Raw genomic sequence first — 12,399 nt, 5'->3', positions numbered from 1 at the left:
TGGGTATTCCCATTTCACATAGGAAGAAACATGATCTAGAGTAGTTAAATAGCTTGCTAAAGTTCGGAAGAGGCTGACCAGGCTTGGAAGTGAGGTGCTGGGACTCCCCTGCCCATGTACTTCATTGATCATTCCACTTTACTTAGAGCTGAAAGTGTCACTGTTACAGAATGAGTTTTGTTATTTCAATTTATATTTGTTTAACTCTTTTGTCGCTTAATGTCCACATTAGCTTAATTTTTATTTTACTATATTTTATTTTACTATAAACTCAATAGCTCAGGCAAGACCAAGTAGTAATGCCTCTCATTTCCCCCCTTATCTGTAGAATCTGGCCTGAAGGACTAAGGGGAGAAACAACCTCAAAAGAACTTCATGCTTTTCTGATATGAGAAACATTTAAATAATAGGCAGGTGGTTCTTGTCAATAGTGGCTTTCTGTGCAGTTATCCAGCAGCCTAACTTTTCTTTCTTGCTGAAAATTGTTATAAAGCTCTTCTTCATTTATCTGTTCCACAAACAGGACAAAGGGATTACAAGTGTATGGGAATAGAAGTGCCCAGCACTTTTATTTGGGATACATTTCAAATCATAGATGTAGACAAGCTATAACTATCTTTTAAAAAAAGTTGTATGGTTTAGTCCTTGCATACTGTAGCAAATTTATTTTTCACAACTTTACATTAGCATTCACAATGCTTTGGGCTTTTTCAGGTCTTTTTGTTGCTGTTGTTCAGGAATAACAAATTCACTTTATTATGTAACATAAAAAATGCAATAGGAAAGCAAAATAGCCTATATAACAAAATACCTACATACACACATACTATGATACATAAATTATTTATGTATTCTAAACATTATTATATCCCTTACCTACTAGGGATAATTGAGATATGACTGAGTATCCAAAAGAAAACTGTCTCTAACTAAGGAAAATTGATCCTTACAAAAATTGGCTGAAATTGTTCAAGTAATTTTTTTAAAAAGATGAGTGTTTTGAAATTTTCTATCCTTTGCACTCCTCTTTTCTATCCATCCTGTCAGGGAGCCATAGGAGCTTAAAAGATTTTTGAGAAAATGCCCATCTTCCAGAACTTAGACCACTTGATGTCCCTCTTTACACACAGTGAAAAAGTACAGCAAGTATGAACTACTTCACACACTGCAGGAAGATACTGTCCAATCCTGCTTGTATTATTAAAATAAGATTTGAGACTTTAATCATTTAGATTTAAATTTTTGCTCTTCAGGTAAGCTGACTGGTAGGTCACTCTAGTGGGTAGTTCACAGTGTTTGGTGAAATAAATTTAATATTAATTCTTCTCCAAATGTATAGCTCTACTCTGTGTATCTGTATAGATACTCCAAAGAGGTATTTTGAGGAATCTTACAAGTACTTTTTAAAAAAACATCTTTATTGCAGTATAATTGCTTTATAATGGTGTTAGTTTCTGCTTTATAGCAACGTGAATCCGCTATACATATATATAAAAATATGGAACGCTTCACGAATTTGCGTGTCATCCTTGCACAGGGACCATGCTAATCTTCTCCGTATCGTTCCAATGTTAGTATATGTGCTGCCAAAGCGAGCACACAAGTACTTATAATTATGTTTGGTGAGATGTTTTAAAATCAATTATAACTCCTTTAGGAGGTCCTGGGGGACTTTTTGCTCTGAAGGGGGAAGAATTTTCCATCGCCTAATGTCAGGAAATGTACATGCTTTGGAAGCTCTTTAGTTAGTTCAGAAACCATATTGTAGGAAACCCAGTTCTGTAACCTGCCCTCTAGGTAGGTCTCACATCAGTGTCTGGGGAAATTCGTGAGTTTAGGACTGATAAACTTATTCCTCCAAAGAGATGTATTTTTCCTGTGACTTACATACCATGATTGGTTTTTTAGTTAATTCTTCCTCTGGATTATCTTGCAGTTGTTGCTAGAAAGTAAGTCCAGATATGGGTGTTTGGTTGTGTGATAAATGTAAGTTTAATATAAAGCATTTGGCAGAGGAAGATCCTGTAAGGTCGTAGTTTTCATGGTATTTTAAGTGTTAGGACTGGAAATTTTCTTAAAGATATCTACTCAACTCTTTAACTCATTAGGAAACCGTGGCTCCAACAAAGTTAAGCAGCTAGTGGCAATTCCAGGACTAGAGAGATCATATTGAACCATGGTTAGGTGTTTTGGCTCTGAAGTCCCACAGTGCGCCCCTGCCACTTATTAGCTGTGTGACTTTGTGCAAGTCATATCACCTCTCTGTGCTTCAGTTTCCATATCTGAAAATACGATAGTCATAGTACATAGTTTTCAGGGATATTATAAGGATTAAATAAATGAATATGAGTTAAACATTTAGCACAGTGCCTGGTATACATTGAGTACTGAATAAATGCTGTTAGAATTAGAATTCATGTTTCTTACCTCTCAGTTGATTGCTTTATAGTTGTGCCATATTGTTTCTCCTGACATCCCTTAAATATATTTGATATAGCATTAAAAATGTTTCATTAGTGTTACTTCTCAGTAGAATTGATAAAATATTTTAGAAAAGAACACATATTTAACAAGTAGCATGACTATTTTTTTTTCCGTGTGAGAGATGGCCATGTAATAAATGAAGAATTTGGAATGAAATGAAAAAGTAAAATGATGTATGTCTGAGTATATTCAGATAGTATTTTATTATTCCTTTTTTTGAATTTTATTTTATTTATTTTTTTATACAGCAAGTTCTTATTATTTATCCATTTTATACATATTAGTATATACGTATTAGTATATAGTGTATCTCCTAATTCATCACACACCCCCCAACCCCCCCGCCACTTTCACGCCTTGGTGTCCCTACATTTGTTTTCTATATCTGTGTCTCAATTTCTGGTCTGCAAACCGGTTCATCTGTACCATTTTTCTAGGTTCCACATATATGCGTTAATATACGATATTTTTTTTCTCTTTCTGACTTACTTCACTCTGTATGACAGTATCTAGATTCATCCACGTCTCTACAAATGACCCAACTTTGTTCCTTTTTCTGGCTGAGTAATATTCCATTGTATATATGTACCACATCTTCTTTATCCATTTATCTGTCGATGGGCATTTAGGTTGCTTCCATAACCTGGCTATTGTAAATAATGCTGCAGTGAACATTGGGGTGCATGTGTCTTTTTGAATTATGGTTTTCTCTGGGTATACGCACAGTAGTGGGATTGCTGGGTCATATGGTAATTCTATTTTTAGTTTTTTAAGGAACCTCCATACTGTTCTCCATAGTGGCTGTATCAATTTACATTCCCACCAACAGTGCAAGAGTGTTCCCTTATCTCCACACCCTCTCCAGCATTTGTTGTTTGTAGATTTTCTGATGATGCCCATTTGAACTGGTGTGAGGTGATACCTCATTGTAGTTTTGATTTGCATTGCTCTAATAATTAGTGATGTTGAGCAGCTTTTCATGTGCCTCTTGGCCATCTGTATGTCTTCTTTGCAGAAATGTCTACTTAGGTTTCTGCTGATTTTTTGATGGGGTTGTTTGTTTTTTTAATATTGAGCTGCATGAGCTGTTTATATATTTTGGAGATAAATCCTTTGTCCGTTGATTCGTTTGCAAATATTTTCTCCCATTCTGAGGGTTGTCTTTTCATCTTGTTTGTAGTTTCCTTTGCTTTGCAAAAGCTTTTAAGTTTCATTAGGTCCCATTTGTTTATTTTTGTTTTTATTTCCATTACTCTAGGAGGTGGATCAAAAAAGATCTTGCTGTGATTTATGTCAAAGAGTGTTCTTCCTATGTTTTCCTCTAAGAGTTTGATAGTGTCTGGTCTTACATTTAGGTCTCTAACCCATTCTGAGTTTATTCTTGTGTGTGGTGTTAGGGAGTGTTCTAATTTCATTCTTTTACATGTAACTGTCCAGTTCTCCCAGCACCACTTATTGAAGAGACTGTCTTTTCTCCATTGTGTATTCTTGCCTCCTTTGTCATAGATTAGTTGACCATAGGTGCGTGGGTTTATCTCTGTGTTTTCTATCCTGTTCCATTGATCTATATTTCTCTTTTTGTACCAGTACCATATTGTCTTGATTACTGTAGCTTTGTAGTATAGTCTGAAGTCAGGGAGTCTGATTCCTCCCGCTCCGTTTTTTCCCGTTAAGACTGCTTTGGCTATTCGGGGTCTTTTGTGATTCCATACAAATTTTAAGATTTTTTGTTCTAGTTCTGTAAAAAATGCCATTGGTGATTTGATAGGGATTGCATTGAATCTGTAGATTGCTTTGGGTAGTATAGTTATTTTCACAATATTGATTCTTCCAATCCAAGAACATGGTATATGTCTCCATCTGTTGGTATCATCTTTAATTTCTTTCATCAGTGTCCTATAGTTTTCTACATACAGGTCTTTTGTCTCTCTAGGTAGGTTTATTCCTAGGTATTTAGTTCTTTTTGTTGCAGTGGTAAATGGGAGTGTTTCCTTAATTTCTCTTTCAGATTTTTCATCATTAGTGTATAGGAATGCAAGAGATTTCTGTGCATTTTGTATCCTGCAACTTTACCAAATTCATTGATTAGCTCTAGTAGTTTTCTGGTGGCATCTTTAGGATTCTCTATGTATAGTATCATGTCATCTGCAAACAGTGACAGTTTTACTTCTTCTTTTCCAATTTGTATTCCTTTTATTTCTTTTTCTTCTCTGATTGTTGTGGCTAAAACTTCCAAAACTATGTTGAATAATAGTGGTGAGAGTGGGCAACCTTGTCTTGTTCCTGATCTTAGTGGAAATGGTTTCAGTTTTTCACCATTTAGGATGATGTTGGCTGTGGGTTTGTCGTATATGGCCTTTATTATGTTGAGGAAAGTTCCCTCTATGCCTACTTTCTGGAGGGTTTTTATCATAAATGGGTGTTGAATTTTGTCAAAAGCTTTCTCTGCATCTATTGAGATGATCATATGGTTTTTCTCCTTCAATTTGTTAATATGGTGTATCACATTGATTGATTTGTGTATACTGAAGAATCCTTGCATTCCTGGGATAAACCCCACTTGATCATGGTGTATGATCCTTTTAATGTGCTGTTGGATTCTGTTTGCTAGTATTTTGTTGAGGATTTTTGCATCTATATTCATCAGCGATATTGGCCTGTAGTTTTCTTTCTTTGTGACATCTTTGGTTTTGTTATCAGGGTGATGGTGGCCTTGTAGAATGAGTTGGGGAGTGTTCCTCCCTCTGCTGTATTTTGCAAGAGTTTGAGAAGGATAGGTGTTAGCTCTTCTCTAAATGTTTGATAGAATTCACCTGTGAATCCATCTGATCCTGGGCTTTTGTTTGTTGGAAGAATTTAAATCACAGTTTCAATTTCAGTGCTTGTGATTGGACTGTTCGTATTTTCAATTTCTTCCTGGTTCAGTCTCGGAAGGTTGTGCATTTCTAAGAATTTGTCCATTTCTTCCAGGTGGTCCGTTTTATTGGCATAGAGTTGCTTGTAGTAATCTCTCATGATACTTTGTATTTCTTCAGTGTCAGTTGTTACTTCTCCTTTTTCATTTCTAATTCTATTGATTTGAGTTTTCTCCCTTTTTTTCTTGATGAGTCTGGCTAACGGTTTATCAATTTTGTTTATCTTATCTAAGAACCAGCTTTTAGTTTTATTGATCTTTGCTATTGTTTCCTTCATTTCTTTTTCATTTATTTTTGATCTGATCTTTATGATTTTTTTTCCTTCTGCTAACTTCGGGGGTTTTTTGTTCTTTCTCCAATTGCTTTAGGTGTAAGGTTAGGTTGTTTGCTTGCGATGTTTCTTTTTTCTTAAGGTACGATTTTATTGCTATAAACTTCCCTCTTAGAACTGCTTTTGCTGCATCCCATAGGTTTTGGGTCGTCGTGTTTTCATTGTCATTTGTTTCTAGGTATTTTTTGATTTCCTCTTTGATTTCTTCAGTGATCTCTTGGTTATTAAGTAATGTATTGTTTAGCCTCCATGTGTTTGTATTTTTTACAGATTTTTTCCTGTAATTGATGTGTAGTCTCATAGCGTTGTGGTCAGAAAAGATACTTGATATGATTTCAATATTTTTAAATTTACCAAGGCTTGATTTGTGACCCAAGATATGATCTATCCTGGAGAATGTTCTATGAGCACTTGAGAAGAAAGTATATTCTGTTGTTTTTGGATGGAATGTCCTATAAATATCAATTAAGTCCATCTTGTTTAATGTATCATTTAATGCTTGTGTTTCCTTATTTATTTTCATTTTGGATGATTTGTCCACTGGTGAAAGTGGGATGTTAAAGTCACCTCATATGATTGTGTTACTGTCGATTTCCCCTTTTATGGCTGTTAGCATTTGCCTTATGTATTGAGGTGCTCCTATGTTGGGTGCATAAATATTTACAGTTGTTATATCTTCTTCTTGGATTGATCCCTTGATCATTATGTAGTGTCCTTTTTTTTTTTTTTTTTTTTGTGGTACGCAGGCCTCTCACTGTTGTGGCCTCTCCCGTTGTGGAGCACAGGCTCCGGACGTGCAGGCTTAGCAGCCATGGCTCATGGGCCCAGCTGCCCTGCTGCATGTGGGGTCTTCCCGGACCGGGGCACGAACCCACGTCTCCTGCCTCGGCAGCATAGGCAGGCAGACTCTCAACCACTGCGCCACCAGGGCAGCCCTGTAGTGTCCTTCTTTGTCTCTTGTAATAGTCTTTATTTTAAAGTCTATTTTGTCTGATATGAGAATTGCTACTCCAGCTTTCTTTTGATTTCCATTCACATGGAGTATCTTTTTCCATCCCCTCACTTTCAGTCTGTATGTGTCTCTAGGTCTGAAGTGGGTCTCTTGTAGACAGCATATATACGGGTCTTGTTTTTGTATCCATTCAGGCAGTCTATGTCTTTTGGTTGGAGCATTTAATCCATTTACATTTAAGGTAATTATCAATATGTATGTTTTTATTACCATTTTCTTAATTGTTTTGGGTTTGTTATTTTAGTTCTTTTCCTTCTCTTGTGTTTCCTGCCTAGGGAAGTTCCTTTTGCATTTGTTGTGAAGCTGGTTTGGTGGTGCTGAATTCTCTTAGCTTGTCTCTAAGGGTTTTAATTTCTCCTTAGAATCTGAATGAGATCCTTGCTGGGTAGAGTAATCTTGGTTTTAGCTTTTTCTGTTTCATCACTTTGAATGTGTCCTGCCACTCCCTTCTGGCTTGCAGAGTTTCTGTTGAAAGATCAGGTGTTAACCTTATGGGGATTCCCTTGTGTGTTATTTGTTGTTTTTCCCCTGCTGCTTTTAATATTTTTTCTTTGTATTTAATTTTTGATATTTTGATTAATATGTGTCTTGGCATGTTTCTCCTTAGATTTATCCTGTATGGCACTCTCTGTGCTTCCTAGACTTGATTAACTATTTCCTTTCCCATATTAGGGAATTTTTCAACTATAATCTCTTGAAATATTTTCTCAGTCCCTTTTTCTCTTCTTCCTCTGGTCCCCTATAATTCGAACGTTGGTGTGTTTAATGTTGTCCCAGAGGTCTCTGAGATTGTCCTCAATTCTTTTCATTCTTTTTTCTTTATTCTGCTCTGCAGTAGTTTTTTCCACTATTTTATCTTCCAGGTCACTTATGCGTTCTTCTGCCTCAGTTATACTGCTATCGATCCATTCTAGAGAAATTGTAGTTTCATTTATTGTGTTGTTCATCACTGTTTGTTTGCTCTTTAGTTCTTCTAGGTCCTTTTTAAACGTTTCTTGTAGTTTCTCTGTTCTATTTCCAAGAATTTGGGTCTTTACTATCATTATTCTGAATTCTTTTTCAGGTAGACTGCCTATTTCCTCTTCATTTGTTAGGTCTGGTGGGTTTTTGCCTTGCTCCTTCATCTGCTGTGTGTTTTTCTGTCTTCTCATTTTGCTTAACTTACTGTGTTTGGGGTCTCCTTTTCGCAGGTGCAGGTTTGTAGTTCCCGTAGTTTTTGGTGTCTGTCCCCAGTGGCTAAGGTTGGTTCAGTGGGTTGTGTAGGCTTCCTGGTGGAGGGGACTAGTGCCTGTGTTCTGGTGGATGAGGCTGGATGTTGTCTTTCTGGTGGTGTCCACGTCTGGTGGTATGTTTTGCGGTGTTTGTGGTCTTATTATGATTTTAGGATGTCTCTCTGCTAACGGATGGGTTTGTGTTCCTGTCTTGCTAGTTGTTTGTCATAGAGTGTCCAGCACTGTAGCTTGCTGGTTTTTGAATGGAGCTGGGTCTTGGCGTTGAGATGGAGATCTCTGGGAGATTTTCGCCATTTGATATTATGTGGAGCTGGGAGGTCTCTTGTGGTCTCTTGTGGACCAGGGTTTTGAACTTCGGTCTCCCAACTCAGAGGCACAGCCCTAACGCCTGGCTGGAGCACCAAGAGCCTGTCATCCACACGGCTCAGAATAAAAGGGAGAAAAGAAAGAAGATAAAATAAAATAAAGTAAAATAAAACGAAGTTATTAAAGTAAAAAATAATTATTAAAAAAACTTTTTAAAGTAAAAAAAAAAGGAGAGAAAGAAGAGAACAACCAAACCGAAAAACAAATCCACCAATGATAACAAGTGCTAAAAACTATACTAAAAAAAAAAAAAAGAAAAAAACCTGACAGAATCCTAGGACAAATGGTAAAAGCAAAGCTATACAGAGAAAATCACACACAGAAGCATATACATACAAACTCACAAAAAGAGAAAAAGGGAAAATATATATATATCGTTTCCCCCAAAGTCCATCTCCTCAATTTGGGATGATTCATTGTCTATTCAGGTATTCCACAGATGCAGGGTACATCACGTTGATTGTGGCGATTTAATCTGCTGCTTCTGAGGCTGCTAGGAGAGATTTCCCTTTCTCTTCTTTGTTCGCACAGCTCCTGGGGTTCAGCTTTGGATTTGGCCCCTCCTCTGCGTGTAGGTCACCTAAGGGCGTCTGTTCTTCGCTCAGACAGGATGGGGTTAAAGGAGCAGCTGATTAGGGGGCTCTGGCTCAGGCAGGGGGGGAGGGAGGGGTACGGAGTTTGGGGGAGCCTGCGGCGGCAGAGGCATGACGTTGCACCAGCCTGAGGTGCACCGTGTGTTCTCCCGGGGAAGTTGTCCCTGCATCACGGGACCCTGGCAGTGGCGGGCTGCACAGGGTCCCGGGAGGGGAGGTGTGGAGAGTGACCTGTGCTTGCAGACAGGCTTTTTGCTGGCTGCAGCAGCAGCCTTAGCATCTCATGCCCGTCTCTGGAGCCCTCGCTGATAGCCTCGGGTAGCGCCCGTCTCTGGAGCTCCTTTAAGTGGCGCTCTTAATCCCCTCCCCTCGAGCACTAGGAAACAAAGAGGCAAGAAAGAGTCTCTTGCCTCTTCGGCAGCTCCAGCCTTTTCCCCGTACTCCCTCCCGGCTAGCCGTGGTGCTCTAGCCCCCTGCAGGCTGTGTTCACGCCGCCAACCCCCGTCCTCTGCCTGGGATCCGACCGAAGCCCGAGCCTCAGCTCCCAGCCCCCGCCCGCCCCGGCGTGTGAGCAGACAAGCCTCTCGGGCTGGTGAGTGCTGGTCGGCCCCGATCCTCTGCGCGGGGATCTCTCCACTTTGCCCTCCGTGCCCTGTTGCTGCGCTCTCCTCCGTGGTTCCGATGCTCCCCCCTCCGCCACCCACAGTCTCCGCCCGCGAAGGGGCTTCCTAGTGTGTGGAAACCTTTCCTCCTTCACAGCTCCCTCTCACTGGTGCAGGTCCCGTCCCTATTCTTTTGTCTCTTTATTCTTTTTTCTTTTGCCCTACCCAGGTACGTGGGGGAGTTTCTTGCCTTTTGGGAGGTCTGAGGTCTTCTGCCAGCGTTCAGTAGGTGTTCTGTAGGAGCTGTTCCACATGTAGATGTATTGCTGATGTATTTGTGGGGAGGAAGGTGATCTCCACGTCTTACTCTTCTGCCATCTTGAAGCTCCGCCCCCCTGGGTCCTTCTTGATGTTGAATTACTCAGTGAACTCACTGGAGCTATTCTACCTCTGGACATCCTGTTTTGTGATACAGTAAAAGTCATTGTTTAAGCCAATTTTACTCAGCCTTTTACTATTTTCAATGGAAACATGCTAATTGATACAATGTAAAGTCATGTAATTATAATTCTGGTTTCTGTGTATTCTTTAATCGTAGTTGCCAGAATGAGCTGAAGTCTGAAAATTGCTCAGCAGGACTAGGCATGGCATGGGCCTCTTCTCATGTGGTTTCACTTGCCAATGACCACTATCTTGATAATTGTAAGTATTTAAACTTATATTAACCAGTTATATTTCTTTATACCTTGAGTTAATGTTTTAGGTACAATTATGTAAATATTAAATTAGAAAATTACTAATCTCATAGGGTCCCATTTTGCTGCAATTTCATTTCCTCTCTTAAGTTCTTTGGATATCATCATTCTGGGGCCAACCTGAATGGGGGCTTACTTCAGACAGTATAAGGAATGCTATAGATCTTTTGTTACATTAGCATAGCCATCGCCTTTGAATTGACATAGTGTTTTCCTAACGGAAATGTGCCTTGAAATGTGTCTTAGGTCTTAAAAATGTGTCTTAGGTGTCTTAAAATTGACTTTCCCTCCTTTTTTTTTTAAAAGTCATGAGGACAGAATCATGCACTAGCAGCTGTAGATTAAGAAGACTGAACATATGTGAATTGGGATTCATGTTGTGATAAATGAAACAAAAAATTAACTTGACATATATTTCAGATATATTTAATTTTTCTGCTGGATGATTACTAGCCATAGGTGTTAATTCATTCATGTAAATCACCAGGGTTACAATTTATAGGAGCCTTATAAAATAAATACAGTTGGATAATGATCAAGTCTCTAAGGAGGCCTTACCACCTTTAGGAAATCTTCCTTAATTAATTTCACTCCTGAATAAGACACTCCGTTTTGGCTACTATCTCTTTACGCACTCTTACGGTGTATAGTTACTGACCGAGTAGTATCCCCCTTTCATAGTAAAGGGGGAGTAACCTTTCTTTTAAGGAGGTTCCATGAAGAGATGTGTCATTAGCAACCAGACCACGAATTTAGAGGATGGGGGTCTCAATTAAGGTGACAGTGTACCCTTAGGTATTTTATCAGTGATCTAGGCAAAGTAAACTGTGAGTGAACTGCACAGGTGGGGCCTGTTCAGAGAGACCCTTAGGAAAGTACTCACGTGGGACCCGAGCCCTTGGCATTGCAGTATAGTGATTTCTTCTTTTCTTGGTGTTCAGTAGACTAATAGATTATGATCACTGTTCTTAATCAAAGAACAACACCCCTATTCCCCTTTCTGGTAGAAAGGCTGCTGTATATTTAGAATGAGGAGGAAGAAAAGAAATATCTGCATAAAGCTAAGAAATACCTGCTTAAAGCCTGTTAATTGAGAACACCTGCTTGCCAGCACTTTTAGTAGGTATGTCTGTAGAGAGAGACTGGGAAGAAACTGTTCTTTCCTGTTCCATATAAGGCAAAACAAAGGTGTGAAGGATGTCACTGTGGGTTTTCGATTTCTGGCCATAGACAAGTCAAAACCTTTTTCAGGATTCTGTCTACCTTCTGAGAAAACTTCCTCCAATTCAGTCCCTATAGAAACTCACCTGTAGGGGTGAAATGTCTTTTCATTTTCCGCTTCACTCCCTAATTGAGCAATACCAGCTTTGGATGATTAAAATTCTTTCACTTTCAGGCAGACTTCTGGAAGTACTATGAGTAATATTGAGATATTGTTTGGCGTTTCATTTGATAGGAAATAAAAAACATGTGAGTCTCAATCTTCTGGCATCCTGAAATTTCCACCCCATCTTGATATAAAGAATTAAAGTACAGTTTATGCTGGAGATGAGAGGTTTCCATAATCTGGGAGAATATTAGGACAGGACCTAAAAATTCTGTCTTTAATGGCGTCCATGAGGCCAACAGCCTCAGATTAGTGTTGAATCACTAGCTCTTTTGGGGAATAAGAATGTGAATATTTGTTGGGACCAAGGGGTTTATGTAGCTATTATGCTGGACTCCATAAGCTTGACTGCTTTTTATGCATCTTACACAAAGTGAAATAGTAGTCTTTTTGAAAATTTTAGTGTGTCTCATTTGTATTTAGGAGTGCCAAGAAAACTGTGTGTGTGTGTGTGTCTGAAAAATCACAGGGCAGGGCAGTGATCACTTGTTAGCCCCTCTGTCCTCTGGGAGAAACTTTTTCAGATGCTAAAAGCTTTTAAGTTCTGTGTTTCATTTCAATGAGGGAGGTGAAATTCCAATGTAGGGTCACATAAAGCCCCATCTAATTATATAATAGATCACATTCATTTCCACATTTCAGAGTATTCTTACATGTTTTGCAAGTGTTTTTGTCCAGTTTCTATCCTATAGTATAAGCCTTTTTGTGAACAAATCTTCTGT

The sequence above is a fragment of the Mesoplodon mirus genome (assembly GCF_964341445.2).
Source record: "Mesoplodon mirus genome assembly, chromosome: 19".
Taxonomy (NCBI): domain Eukaryota; kingdom Metazoa; phylum Chordata; class Mammalia; order Artiodactyla; family Ziphiidae; genus Mesoplodon; species Mesoplodon mirus.
Note: the sequence above shows the minus strand (reverse complement) of the source record.